At 41.2% G+C, this 15,989-nt stretch overlaps 1 protein-coding gene across 11 annotated transcripts in view; it reads right to left on the reverse strand.

The window, feature by feature from the left end:
- Positions 1-15,989, reverse strand: part of ARPP21 (cAMP regulated phosphoprotein 21) — a 160,199-nt gene that overhangs the window by 142,824 nt on the left and 1,386 nt on the right. The window lies entirely within an intron of this gene.

Genomic DNA, 15,989 nt, shown 5'->3' on the forward strand with positions numbered 1-15,989 from the left:
CTTCAGATCCTGCCTGATTACCAGATGTGAATGGGAGAAGCAGCCTCACCAGGTTACCAGAAGATTCCTTGCCCAGCTTCCTCTAGAAGGCACTCTTAACTGGGTCGTGAAGCATCTGCTGTGGATGGCAGTGAGTGCCCGGCTGGTTATACAAGAAGAGAGCCTCCCAGGACATCCACCAGGGAGCTTCTCCCTCCCCCTTCCTGTGTTACCAGGTGTTTCCTTTTTGCCACAGCTGTAGCTGTGACCACATAGGTGGGTATACAAGCAGACCCACCTGGCCCAACAGCTTCCTGTGTGACAGGTTCAAACAGGAAGATCTAAAAATCTCTCCCCTGTGCCTCAACAGATCAGTTCTGGACAAGGGCTTGCAGGTGCCACCAGATCATCATAAAAATTAAAAAAAAAAAAAAAAAATGCAGAGAAAGCAAAACCTCAACTGGTGAAAGTAGCTGTTGTGTTTTAGTCTCAAATCTTGAGTTAGGCAGCCAGGACTCAGCAGGTAACCTCTGTGCCTCAGTTTCCACATTTGAAAACAGGAGCCATGGATCCCCCACCTCATTTAGTTATCACTGTACATGTCTTAGCCACTGCCAGTCTTTCATGGAAAAAAAAAATGCATGTGTCCTCCCAGGAGTCATCTGTCCACATTCTATAATTACAGCTTTAATTACAATGGACTTTGAACCCTTGGGAAGCCCTGACCTCCAGGCATTTCTCGGGGCCTCTGTGGCTTCAAATAGTGCAGTAATTTCAGGAGGGTGCTAGCTTCTTTTGAAGGTGTCTTAAATGCCGCCGGGACTGCAGGCATGAGCTACCATGCTGGAATAGAAGCTGGTCTGTTTCTGAGAATTTTATATTACTTCTTTAATTTTTTTTCAGCCCCTGAAATTATGGCCATCCATTGGTTATGCAGACTGCACTCTGTGAAGAAAGCCTAGGTTTTTGATAACTGGTTCTCAACCTGTGATTGATTCATGGACCACTAACACTAGCATTGTTTGGGAGCTTGTTAAAAATTTGGATCTGAGTCCCACCCAACCTACTGTGTATTTTATAAAACCCTTTCTGTTGGCCAACGCCTGTGCAGGTTTGAGAACAACTGCTTAGGGCAAGAACTCTCCTGGAAATGGCATGAGGAAGCATATGTGGTTCCATTGCAGTAGGACTCATTTTTAGGAAGAACATAGCTCATAGATGCTCAAATATGACCCCTGGGTCACCAGTGAGCAGAAGAGACAGTGAATAGTGTTCATGTTGGTCCCTGGGGTGGAGATATAAAATCAAAGACTGCATGTATGCATATCCTTAAGCTGCTTTTTGAAACTCCTTACCTTCTGTTTGTTTTTCCACGTCACTGGGCTAAGGGTTTAGAACCAGAGAAGCACAAAAATTCTCTCCCCTTCCTGATTCTGTTCTTTAACCTTATGCTTAATGGAATATTATTCATTTGTTGTAGAATAAGAAAATACAAAAGGAACAGAAAATCGGTGATCCTGGCTCACTCAACCACAGGCCCTATAATAGCAGAAATTGATATGTCCATAATAGAACGAGGCCCCAAATATATACAGGTATATAAATAAATTTTACTTATTAGTTTATATGAAGTTTATGTATTTACGCATGCATGTGTTTATCTCAACATAGAATATATACAGTGTCGGCATATTTGTTGATTTTTTTCTTCTCTGTTCAAAAAGAGTTTCTTTAAAATTAAACTGACCTCTTGTTATTGAGTTACATTGGCACATATGTAAACAGCGTTAGCTAATGCTTATGATGAAGTAGGCAAATGCAAAAAAAAAAAAAAAAAAAAAATGAAGCAATGTGTTTTCCATATATCTTCTAAAATGTATTGAGAGAAAGATAAATCTTTTTACCCTTAATGAATATTTCTACAGTTCCAATTTTCTCCAGCTTATCTAAGTGAGAAAAAATAAATAAGATTATTCGAGTTGTTCCTTTGCTTCAGGTCATGAAATAAGATTTAACATCTCATTAGCAAAAATTAATCACTGTCTCTAAATTTTCCTGTTAGAACATTTTAATAAAGCTCACCGCCTTTCATTTTATAAATGCTTGATAAACAGGCTTTATTGGGCCTATTTTAACTTAACTTTTATTTCAGGGTCATGCGGCATCCTTCTTTTAGCCTAACCACTTCCTTGGTCTGAGAACCTGACTCCTAAGAGCTGGAGGGGGAGGGAGAGAAGTACCACGTTCATCCTGAACATCTGCAGAGCAACTGTCACCCTGTGCCAAATCTACAAAGTAACCGTCACCCTGTACCACAGACAGGCAGAAAGCTGATGTTCGGCACAAACTCCTGAGCATCCCAGGTGTTGGAGGGATTGGTTGGTAAAACCTTGCCAAGGGCCACCGAGTAGTGACAGGGGACCAGGGTGACCAATTCTCACCTACGTGTCCTGGAGGATAATGCAGGGAGAAGTGGGTAACTTCACCCCCACTGTCAATAAGATACATTCCCTACATGCTGACGGTGGGTTAAAAATAAGTTTCTCTACCTGTTCATAATCGTTCTGCAGGGGCTGGAGGGCAGGCCAGATGTGGAGAGTTTAGCACTTTGCTCCGACGGGAGGGAGGGATTGCTTAGAATGTACATTGGAAGACTTAGGCAATTTGCTTTCCCCAGAAAGAACCAAAAACTGGTACCTTACAGCAGGGGCTTGAAAGTCTTAAGCTTGAGAACACTTTAGGAGAAAACCTGAAAAGGTTGTTTTTCTTCAATGTTATTCATTACTTAATTCGCATCTATAAACTCAGTTATTTTCAGTAGCTGCTTGCTTTCCCTTGAAAAGTTGATATTTTTCTATAAATCTGTGGGCATTTGTTTGTTCTTAAGTAAAAACGGTTGGGTCCCTAAACCAGCAGCCCGGGTCAAGTTAATCTATAGGGTAAGTTGAAATGTTCAGGAGCCTTTGAAACTTCCCCTGGCTTTCATTACTATTATTTTGCAATTATATAATAAATATATTGCTAGCCCTCTTCAAAAGCAAGGCTGCTGCTACTCCCTAAGTTTGTTTTACTGTCTTTTTTAGGTTATCTACAGAAGACAGGTGAGTGTAAAGCATTCTCAAACTAAAACATTATAATATTCAAACAACAAACCAACACCCCATCATTCTCCGAGTTCTCCCATCTTTCAGGGTGTTTTTCTTCCTCTTCTTTTGTGTGGTGCTGGATAGAATCAAGAGGCCTCCAACACGTTCTTCAAGTGCAGCTGCACAATCGCTTCTTTTCACAGTTGGTGAATAGAAAACAACAGGGGTGGAGGTTGTGTTTCTAATTCCATGGGGGATTTTTATATGCAAGAGTCATTAAGGGCACCCCACACTCTCCATGGCCAACATGGGCAGGTGAGAAAGAGGAGGAGCTGAGACTACCTGTCCATAACATCAGGGGACAATGGCAGTTGGACTGGTAAAACTAGGAGCAGTGGTACATGCTAGCACACACAGCCAGGGCAGCAGCTACAGCCACTGGAAAAGACCACACTCATCTATACCTGCTTCCTATGCCTTCTTTCCCCACCAGAATTCCATTACATAACCTTCCTTGACTCTGGAATTCTCAACCTCTCCTTTCTAGACTGTACCACTTAAGTGTTTGTAGGTTTTTTTGTTTTTTTTTTTTTAAATAACAATTATATAATACCATATTGTTCCTATCACAAAGAAAAATCATCTAAGGAATAAAACAGTCTTTTGTGTTATTTCCCTGGGGGGGGGGGGGAGCGGGATATGTCACACCAGAGACACACTAGCACTGTGTGATCCCAGAGGGAATGACAGCTTGGGCATATCACGCATACACATACACACACAGACACACACACAAACACACACACACACACACACAGAGAGAGAGACAGACAGACAGACAGACAGACTGACAGAGAGACAGAGAAAGAGAGAGAAAGAGAGAGACAGACACAAAGAGAGAAAGACAGAGAGAGAAAAAGAGAGACAGACAGACAGAGAGACAGACAGACAGACTGACAGACAGAGAAAGAGAGAGAAAGAGAGAGACAGACACAAAGAGAGAGAGAAAGAGAGAGACAGACAGACAGAGAGACAGACAGACAGAGAATTTTGTCTATGTGGCCTTAGCTAGCAACGCTAACAGCTTACAGAGGTTTTGGTTCTTCATGTTTGTAAGAATTTTTTTTTCTTTTTTGATCTAGAGGAACAAGGTAATTGAGAGCATAAAAGGCAAGCCATTCCCGTGGAGAAGAACAAACAGTACTAACGAACTAGTCAATGCAGAAGTAAGTGTGGTCGCCACTACAAATGACCACAGGTAGCTCCCCTAATCACTTCAGGGAAAAAAAAAATACACACACACACACACACACACACACACACACACAAAGTTCTTCTCTTTATTCTTCCATAAATGTCATAGGCTTTCTGTTGATTCCATACTCTAGACATAAGTTCGTATATATACATTAAAAGACATCATCAGACAGAGATCTGCATGTACAGGGCTGTCTCTCCAAGCTGCGCATACCCTGGCAAAAGCAGCAAACCAGCTGATCCTTGTTTAGACCGGAAGCGCTCATCAATCACCAGTAAAATAAGCAATCACTTCTGATCGTAAAACATCAGAGCATCTACTTGCACAGCAAGGTTAACACAATGAGGCCATGCTTTCTCGTGATTTTAGGAAAATGTAAATTACTTTAGAGCTCCCTTCTCTAGCTTTATCCAATAGATGAATCTGATTTTACAAATGACATGGGCTAGATAGATTCATGGGTTTTCTCTGCCATAGCACGTGTCACAAATCTACAGACTGTGTTTCCTCTGAGATGATTTCTGGTTTTTTAGACAGTAATCCGAATCACCCCGGAGAGGGTGCTAGAATATTCTCATAGGATGAGTCTGGGAGGAGGCCTGGGTAACTTCCTTTGTAAATTAGCAAAAAGACATAGTCTCGCCTTGGAAGAGTCAAGTTAGCAGGTAATGAAATGCTGTGTGAAATTTTGTGTGGGTTGGCAATTCTGAATCATCCTTACCCAGATCTCTTTTTTTAGGCTCCTGCTAACATTCGCCGCGGTGTCTGTGCTAAGGCTTGATGAAAGCACCCAGCCGAAGCATGAAAATAGGAGGACGGGGAAAAAAAACAAACCCATTGCCGGGAAGGACATTTGCCAACTAATTCTTGCTGCGGTCCTATTTCAGAAATGAAGAGGCCAATGCAGAATACTTGAGGAATGAACTTGTGACTAGCAGAGTAGAATCTCTAGATTCTTGGGACTTCACCACCCCCCCCAGCTTCCTAGCTGAATAATCTTGCTCTGAGCACCAGTCTAAACTATCCCTCTATTTCACAGATCCCTGCTAGCTCTCAAGCCTCAAGGGGGAAAAAAACTATAATAAAAATTCATGAACAATTCAGTATCAAAACAGAGCCACGGTTATTACAACAAGTGTGTCATTGAATCATGGAAATTATAAACTAAGAGAGACCTTAGAAATCATGGATTGCTTTATAGGTACCCCCTTAAATAGTTTTCTCTCCCCACCACCCAGTGTAACCTTGTGGGATAAGGCACTTGGACGTGATCCTAGCTGGGGCAATGAACCCAGATCCCCGTTCCAGTGAGGACATCCTGAGACTCACATAGACATGCTTTGTTTCAGCGTTCATGGTCATTACCTCTCATCGATCCTCTGAGCCTGGAGTCAATAAAGCTTCACCTTAAAGTCCTATCAATGGAAAGAACTGCATTTAAGTAAAAGGAAGGGGGTGGGGGAGTGGCTGGGCAAATGGATCAGCTGGTAACTTGCTGCATAAGCTTTCGAACCTTCATGAGTTACGGTGAGATAAGTCTGAGGTCCTCAGGTGCCAGCAAAAAGCAGTGAGTGCTGGCATGGACCTGTAAACACATTGCTGGATTAGACAGACCGGGAGGTTTCAGTAGCTGGATGACCAGCCAGTCTAGGTGAATCTGGGAGCACCAGGCTTAATTCAGTGTGTGTGTGTGTGTGTGTGTGTGTGTGAGAGAGAGAGAGAGAGAGAGAGAGAGAGAGAGAGAGAGAGAGAGAGAGAGAGAAGAGAGAGAGAGAGAGAGAGAGAGAGAGAGAGAGAGAGAGAAACACACATGTGGGAACACATACAAACACAAAAGAAGGAATGTCCAACATACACCTTGTATCACAAAAAACGAGACAATTATGATGTAACTGTTGGGCTTGGCAGAACCAGCAGGTTAGACCACTCCCTAGGAACTATGGGTTCCCTACAGAACTGTATCTAATCTCATTTCTTTTTAAGCACAGACAGAAAGATCAGATCTATTGAGACCAGTTAGATAATTTTTATGGGTCCTTTTCCCATGTGTCTCTTTTAGAGCAGCCTACAGTTTAATTTGATTTATCCATTCATGTATTATATGAAACTCTACATGATCATTAATATCTGTCATCCATGTATCTGTGTATAACCATCAACTATCACACATGTATCTATCTGTCATCTATGTATTTATCTATCTCAAAAATCACTCTTAAAAGTCATCAGTGGTCTGGGGGAGGATCACATCCTGTGGCATTTAAGCCAAGTTACTCTATCATCTCCCTAAAAGACAGGGAGATATCAAGTTTAGGAAAACGGTCTTGTCTAAGGAAGCCCTGTCAGGCTAGAGCTTTCTGCTCCCTACCTCTGAGTCTGCCTTCCTACCTGGTTACCCAATTGCTTAGTCCTTGGACTGGCTCCCCACCCCCACCTCCCAGTCAGACATAATCCCTTCATAAGCACAGATCCCGGAAAGGCCAGATGTCTTCAGCACCTTGAGCCAAGAATTCAAAACCGTGTGCTAGCTTTTGCCTCATCGCCTCCCAACACTTTGCTGACCAAGTATTAATTGTAACTTCCTCCCATGCAAGTAATCATTAGATGCAGGCTGGCAAGGGTGGGGCCTTTTGATTGTCTGAGAATTTCTACTTGCTTCCTGAAATGTAAAAAAAAAAAAAAAAAAAAAAAAAAAAAACCCAAAACTTGTTTGAAAAGACAACAAGAAAGTCTCAACTGGGGTTACAGTGTTATATGTAAGAGCATCTCTTTGTTCTTTTTTTTTTCTTCTTCAGAAAAATACAAATAAAACTTCATGTAGGTCTGAGTAGAAACTCTGCACATGAGCGCCAGTCAATAATAACAAAGATCAAATGTTAATTAAGTAAACTTTGATTATATAACTACCACAAACAATAAATCACTCTACTAGTCTGAAACTGCTGAAGACTATGAAAATTATGTGAAGGACTGAACTTTTGGCGTAAGTGTATTTTGTTGACTTTAATACACACACACACACACACACACACACACACACACGTTTTTGTATGTCTCTACATATCCATGTAATTCTTTTATCTGTTTTGAAGCAAATCTTGTAAAAGGTGAGACTTGCATGTATGCCCCATGTTCTAAGAATGTTCACTGACTAAAACCTATAGTGTTATTTCCCCAGAAAAAAAAAAAGTAAGATATTTGAATGACAACAGAAAACTCAATGCAATTATCGGATGCATTTACTGCGCTGTGCTCCCCCACATTCTTCTATACTGAGGACCTCTTGCGATTCTCTGTTTCCTGCTAGGGGAAGTAAGTGGAAACCCTCATCATACCAGCGGTGCCCTTCCTCCTCAGGCCCTGCTCTCAGCCATGGTGCTGACTCACTGAACAAAATTATCAGCAAACACTTCAGGATCAGAGGCCAGCTCCGAGGCTCTGCCAAAGGAGTGTGAGAGACAGGAAGCTAGAGTCTGGGAGAACAAGGAGAGCTTCCTGGAAACCCCCAAATTCTATGCTCTTTGGCTCTTTGTCCTAGGGTGTTTTTTTTTTTTATCTCCCATGCCATCTGAACTCTTGCTGAGTGGCTCCCTCTACTTGGCTCCTGCGAAGTTATTCCTTTATGGAGCTAGTCTGACCATCACCTGTTCAAAGATTTGAAAATTGTGCGCTCCGTCTTAGATGGAAGAAATGAGACAAGAACAATGTCATGAACCAATAATAGGTTTGGAGAACTCTTAGGCAGACATTCTTTCCCTTAGGGACTAAAGAAGATAGGGCCTTCAGATGTACTATACCCCTTTTCCAATCAGCAACCCTGAGACTGAGCCACTCCCTTGGTCTTTGATAAGTCATAGACAGAAAAAATTAAGTTGCTCATTGATTTTTAGCACCCAAACGGGCAGCTGGGCACAGCGGCATGCTTACAGTTTCAGCATCTGGAAGTCATGAGGATCATGAATTCTAGGCTAGCTGGTGATATATACCCAGTCTGAAAACCCCAAAATTAAAAAAAGGAAAAAAAAAGCCAGTATTTGTTATTAATGGAAAAGTACTAAGCTTTTATTTATTTATTTATTTATTTATTTATTTTTATTTTTTATTTTTTTGGTTTGTTAGTTTGTTTTTCCTAAAGGGAGTTGTGTTGTTAGGTTGAGAGCACTTGTGGCTCTACTGGAGGGCCTGGGTACTAATCTGATTCCCAGTACCCATGTGGAATCTCACAGTTCCAGGGGATGTGACACATTTGACCTCTGCAGGCACCAGGCTTGCATGTCCTACAGAGACATACTTACAGGCAAAGCAAGTATACACATTAAAAATAATATAAGGCAGAATAACTAAGAGAAACGTGTTTTAATTCTGAAATGAAGTGAATCTGTGTCTAACCCTTCTATAGGAAAGGATAAAGACTTCATTTTAGTGGATTATGCTCCATGTAAGGCATTTTAATGCTCAAACATCAATTCTGCTTTCTAAATGGGGATCAGAAGTGGCAAGTAGTTAACTAGATTACTAGTCATACAACTAGTAGACTAACATCGAGGTGCTACTGTGTAGGTCTATTGAGCTAAGGTCCCAAAGTGAGTTACTTACTGTGGGGAAGAAGCCAAACATCTAGACAAAATACCAACTCAGGTGAGCAGCTCTGCACTTCTGGAGGTCAAAAGGTGGACAACTGAGATTTGCTGGTGCAAAAGACAGGCTTTATTTCACTGAACCTTTGACCACAATGCAAATTCTGTTCCCAGAATCAGAGAGAGGCCACGGACACTTTCTGGGGAGAATATTCCTTCCTTTGTCCTGTGTCTTGTCACATGAGGTCCTAGCCTCCCTGGGTACACATCCTCTCCACTGGTTCTAACCCTAGTTTCAATCCCAAACCCTGCTTTAAGTCAAAATATTTTGGCTTCTAACTTCCTGCCTCACATTTGACCACACACATATAAAAATAATTTGTAGGAGTATAATTATACTAATGGACTGGAAGATATATAATTTGTTTAGAAATGCTTTAATTCGTCTTCTTAGTGTGTTGCGTGTATACTCCCAAACTACTGTGTGTGAGTGGCCTTCAGAAGTTACCCTGAACGAAGTTCTCTCCTTCCACATGTGTGGGTCCAAGGGATTGAACTGGGACTATCCGTCTCAGGGGCAGAGACCCTCATTGGCTGACTCAATTCACTAAGCCTAAAAGTTCTGTGACATGTGAGCTGGCACATCACTTCTGCTCTCTGGCATCGTGACGCTGAAGAGAGCTCCTAACGGGAAGTTATTTATAGATCTAGGAGACAGCAACAACTGGGAGATGAAACATGCAGTTCCTTACCACACACATGTCATTCTGGGGCAAGCACGCTTCTGAAGCTTGGTCAATACTGCATTGCTAGATGGTTTCAGAACATTCTTAATGAATATTCGAAAACCGGGATTGGAAAAAAAAAACAAAAAAAACAACAACAAAAAATTAGATCAACTCTTTGCTGTGGAGATCCTGGCTTCCAAAAATTCTGCCGACTGCGTCACAGCTAAATAAATGTAACAATAATTAAAACACAAACACGTGAAGCCACACAATGGACAGATGTTGGCTCAGACATTCCCCCATGGAATTCTCACTGTTCATTTGGGGGAACTCCACACCAGATTTTGACTTTGTACTATGCTGGCTTAAGGAGTTCCGATCTGGTGATTAACTGCGTAGACTTATTTTCAAATAAATAAATAAACAAATGTGCACCATTTCCCAGCTACAAAAATTGCTTAGCACCCAGTTAACCATTTGTTTTAGAGAAGTCGCCGAGTAGCTGACCTAAGTGCTGTGGCGGTTTGTAATTCTGCTGCACACTTGGGTCTGCTTGTCCTTGTTCTCTTCTCGGCCGATGATGTCATTACATCATCACAGCAACACTGGAATTCCTCCTGAAATTACACTTTGAGACCAACAAAACACGAGCCAGGAACGCCATTTGCTGTGTTTTCCCACAAACAAATGCTAGAACGTCCTATGAGGATTTTGTCTATGCTTTTAGAGATGTGGGGCTCATTTGACAGTCTTTAATTTTCCTGTTGAGCTCATTACAAGCAAATAAAAAAAATTAAAGGGTCAAGACTAGCCTTTGAGTGCCAATGAGTTACCCTGTCCCTTCTTTAAATCCAACAGTCCTTATTGAGATTTTTCTAGAGTTTTCTAAATCACTGTAACATTGAGGAAATCTGAAGGTGCCTTGAAATGCTGAGTGTGTGGATGGTTTCTGGACCACCAAATGTACGAATGAAAAGATAATTTATTTAAACTGGGAGAAACTTTTTAGAAATTGATGTGCCACGTTGTACTTGAAAGACATGGAAACATTTTAGCTTGCATATGTTGATTCCTATCACAGTGCTTTAAATTACTATTACATTTGTTTATTTTTTTTATTTACGAGTGTTGGCCTGTGTGTATGCGTGGGCACCACAGGCCATGCACGCCATTGGATGGTTGTGAACCACCAGGTGGTTACTGGGAACAGATCTCAGATCCTCTGCAAGAACAGCAAGTGCTCTTAGCCAGCGAGCCAGCAAGCCAGCCCCTCCCTTATGGTGATTTTTAATGCCAACTAAATCAAAATGCCAGGATGAATGAATTTATTTAGCTTTTCATTGAAGGACCTCACAGGCTGCGATGTTCTAAAGTGAGTGTTGTTATCTATCAATGTGAAGGGACTTTGCTAAGAAACAGAAACACACCCTACTCATTTGTTCTCTGATTTCTGCATCTATCACCTGTGTTTAGTGCATAATAAACAAGCAGCCAGTGACCTGGAGGGGAAGAATGCATATTATTAGGAACCCCAGCACTAACTGGTGTGATGGGGACACAGAGGAAGAAATCTATCTGAACTCTTTTAGGTGGATAAGCTTAGTGACTTGGTCTCTAGGAAACAGCTATGCAGAGATGATTTGATACTTCCGGAGATTGTGTTTCTGCATCAAAATACAGCCCACGTTATGTCAAGTGAACCTCTACAAAATTTGTCAAAATCCTTGAAATTTAAAATGACGTCACTGTCGTCTTCTTAAAGTAGAGCTAAATTTTGCATGTTGTTGCTGTTGCCTTTAAACTAATGCCATGTAAGGGGTTGTTAACTTTAGCATTAGCACAGTTGTGATAATTTGCACTCCATCCCCAGTTATTTTTAATTTAAAAACTGCATGTATCACCTTGAAGTCATATGAAAATCGAGAATGTGCTAGAAGGCCTGTTTATAAAAAGAGACAATTTGTGTCTCACCTTACCTGGAGAAAAAGCGGATTATTAACTGTAAAATGTAAAAGGAATGATGATAATATTTTAAAATGTGATATAAACTTATGACTGGGGAACAATTATGAATATATGCCTGGAATGAGACACTCCTAGAGTAAGTGATCAGCATTTCAATAAGTTGCAATGGCCATTTGATTCCTCATTTTGATTATACAGAACATAAATGCCTTGTCATATTGTCATACGCATTAAGCTGTGGTTATAAACACTGCCCGGAGAGGTTCCTATGAAAGTTCGTAGATGGACTTTGAAGCATTGACCTATTGTATCCATTGATAGTGAATGGTTAACATTCTTTCCACCTGGCCATGCTGCTGGGATCTGTGCTGGCAGTTAGAGGAGGAGGAGGAAGAGAAGGAGGAAGGGCAGGAGAAGGAGGAGGAGGAGGAGGAGGAGGAGGAGGAGGAGGAGGAGGAAGAAGAAGAAGAAGAAGAAGAAGAAGAAGAAGAAGAACAAGAAGAAGAAGAACAAGAACAAGAACAAGAAGAACAAGAAGAACAAGAAGAACAAGAAGAAAGAGAAGCATAGCTAAGGACCCAGTCTGAATGCAGAAAGCCAATAAATACCGTATAGTCAAGCAAACACCTGTTTTTTGTCCCCCACTAACTCTTCAATTGTTCTGTGAAATGATTTCAATTCACTTTTTGCCTTGATTTCATGCTCTTTTCCTATTAGACAGATATGCCCCAGCAATGGTACACTCAAGGTGCTATGAAGGCGTTTGATGTATTAAGAAAATCTCTCTAGCCATAAGGGGATTGGGAGATCACAGCACAACAATCTCGTCAATATTAAAAACTGTTGCATGCACTTGACACTTAGGGAATTTATTCTTTATCAAGCTTATTAAGTTCATGGTGATTTATATAATATCTCAGTTCATGTTGGATCTTTACAGACATGAGATGTCTGTGATGTAAATATACATAATCAAAACTTCAATATCTGTGGTCAACAGCAATCCAACATGATCCAAATTAATCCAAGACCAGACCGAGCACTGAAAAAAGAAAAATTTTTAAGAACTTACCATAAACATATCTTAAAAGAGACTCAGAACTTAGAAGCAAAAACATAAATAAGTTCAGTCATACACAGTCTACATTGTATTGCCTCTCTATTTCTTTTTTCTTTCTTTTTTTTTCTTTTTTTTTTTTTTTTTTTTTTTTTTTTTTTTTTTTTTTTTTTGCATTCCACAACCCTTTAGCATAGGCACACTATAGTATTGAAGATGTGGCTTTTATATTTAATATGAAGTGGTAGCGTGAGCAATATTAAAAAGCAAAAACCACAGATACACTGAACCTCAGAATTCAGCATTTCTTAAGATACAAAGATCCTTTGTCTTAAGGGAAGAGGTTTTACAAATATAACGTCACTGATTTAAGGTATGCTAAAGACCTGCCTGGTTACCGATGCCTCTTGACAGAAGCTGAGTCCCTTCTGTGACCAGGAGAGCCACAGCTTCCTAAATGCAGGACCCGGGTAAAATGATGCCGGTACTTACCCCTGAAGAAATGGTTTTCCATGTCAGCCCATCCTTGCCTAATCTTGTCAGAGACCAGATTTAAATTACACCGACTGGCAAAGAAATAGTGAGATTTCAGTGTCCAGCCCCTGTGGACTTCAAACCATCTCCTCATCCTAAAAGAATTCTCCAGTCACATCCATGCCTGGCGACTGGCTACTTCCTATCTTCAGAAGCTGACTCATTCCAAGGTCTGCTCACGTAGCTTGTCATTATCTTGTCCAAAGACAGAAAATGCACTTTGAATTTAGATGTGAATGCCCTCAGACTTTAACAGAAAAGCACAGGTACTCTGGTGCAAAAGGCAGAGCCACGCGGGAACTATTAACAGCCAGTGTGTTGGCTTCCCCCTCTAGAAATACCGTGTTGGAAGACAAATGAACAACAACAAAAGATTTTGCAGTGTCTCCGTGCAAATATTGCTCTGGGGTCTTTACTTAGTTTTAAACTTGAACAGTTGCATATTGACTTTTTGAGTTCTCATAGAAGCACTGATACAACCTGACATAGCTCCCCATTTCATATAAGCTGTTCACATTTTCTTATGCTTGTTCATTTTGAAACAACTTAAGCGTTTGGTCTAATGGGCTTCACCGTGGGGGGCAGGGGCGTGCCCCGACGATTGCTTGTCATTAATACAAAAATGAGCAAGATGCCTTTCTGATTGAACATTCCCACCTTGGACCTAAGATGGGTGTCTGTGGAGGTACCAGCAATGTAGACAGATGGCTCCTTGTACCTTACGTGCTATTATGTGAAGATATTTGGCCCCAAGGATAGCATTCTAAAGGTAATCAATTCTACCTCAGAGACATCTTAAGATGTGCAGTCTTTAGAAAGATAAGTGAAAAGTATTTTCCAAAGTTAAAGGGAGGAAAATAACACAGCTGTCCTACCAAGTCCACCTAAAAATCCCCTGATTCCCTCAGTTGCCACAGCTCTGGAGCAAAGTTTTAAGTCCATGACAGAAAAATCAACTCAAAATTCCCATGGCAGAAATATCAGCTTACACCACCTCTGAAGATGGAGGGACTTCTTTTGAATCACAGAAGGTTTTGTAAGGGTCCAACCCATGTGCCACAGCAGAACAATGATTCAGGAATTTGAAATTATTTCTGCATTCATTACCCAACATTCTCCCAGCCTATATTAAAAATAGTAGACACACAGGAAGTCCCCAGTTAGCATCTCTTCCAAGTTTTAAGCAACTCAAATTATGGAGTCTTCTTTCTAAGAACCCACAAAGATGTTAAAGGAACATCTAACTGGCTCTTTAGAGAGAATTCTCTCATCCAAGCCAATGGAGTCCCGTTGATAAAGATGTGAGGATTCAAAGGGGCCACCCCTGCAGACTGCGTTACCTTTCCTTTGCTCTGCAGTCTCCACGGCAGCACAGGGCTCTGTCTTTTCTCATGCTCCTTTCCTTGCAGAGTGAGATGCCCACTCCTTCATTAAAGAGCATAACAAACAGACTGCAAAGAACTCCTCAGTGCGGCATGCTCGAACTGGGCGATTGCTACAGTCCTCAAGGTAACCACACACTCAACTGGGTTCTATGACAAGCAGTCACTCAGAGATTGGCAATGTGCAAATCTAATAACATGCGCTTGCTCGCGCATGCATACACACACACACACACACACACACACACACAAACACACACACACACACACACACACACACTCTCTTCCTTGTCTGGGTCTGAACTGTATTATCAGCAAAAAGAAATCACCATGTAGTGAATGAAATTAAGTCACCAAGAAACTGAATGGTATTCCCTGGAGCTGTATAAGTTTCTTTAAATATGCCTCACCCAAAGTACTGTTAAATAAACATTCAGCAAGAGGAATAGTTACTTTATCACTCCGATGACATAAATCATACCCAAGGAGGAGAAACTAAGACAAGTAGAACACAATGGTCTAAAGCAATGCCTTATAAAATGACACTGAAGCCAAATCGTATTAGCACAGACAAGCACAGCAGGAGATGACCTTTCCCCAATCTTTTGGAATAAAAACATGTATCACTTTAAAAAGACATCTCAATTTATTCTCTAGAAATACAAAAGTAGCCTGTCAGTCAAAGCCATTAAAAAGCAGAAATGAGATGAGGACAAAAGACACTGAGAATCAAACACAAGCAGTTACATACCTTGAAGAGCTAGACAACCCAGAAGACAGGGTCTCTCGAGCTAAGATCACTCTGCTATTGAAGAAGGCATAACCAGCTCCCGTGCCTTCCAAATGATTGTCTCTCATGAAAATGGCATTAGCTAAAACGCTATTCAGACATCAAACCCTATGCTAACATAGTAACCCTGAAGAAGAAAGGAGAGGGTCTACTCAGGCTGAAGAGCCCATCAAAGGCTTTTGGACTTTCAGGGAATTAAAAACCAAGGAGCGCTCTCCTGCTTTGCCCTGTCTACTTTGCTGCTTCCTTAAAGCAGGAAACTGCAGAGTTGGTCTCCAAGACAGATGAGGAAGGGGTGGGCAGAGTTGAGATTCATTCTGCATTGGAGCAAATTTTGAGAAAAAAATTTTTACAGATTCATTCCCATTTTAGAGACCGTCATTCTTGCTTGCAGAAGCTTCGTCCTTTGAGAAGGCAGACCTGGAAATAATGGCCTCCATCTGTAACCTGTTCTTAGGGAGGTCATTTCTCGCAGCCTCACCTGGCACCTCCCATCCGCCCATGACATTACCTTCCTCTTTGCTTATTTCATTTAAACTTACGCTCCGGGATTAGTCTGTGTCTGTGCAGGTGACCAAGCTTTAACTTAACACATCCGTGCCAGCAATATCAAGCCACACAATTTCTCTTCCT

The sequence above is a fragment of the Micromys minutus genome, assembly GCF_963924665.1.
Source record: "Micromys minutus genome assembly, chromosome: 21".
Taxonomy (NCBI): Eukaryota; Metazoa; Chordata; class Mammalia; order Rodentia; family Muridae; genus Micromys; species Micromys minutus.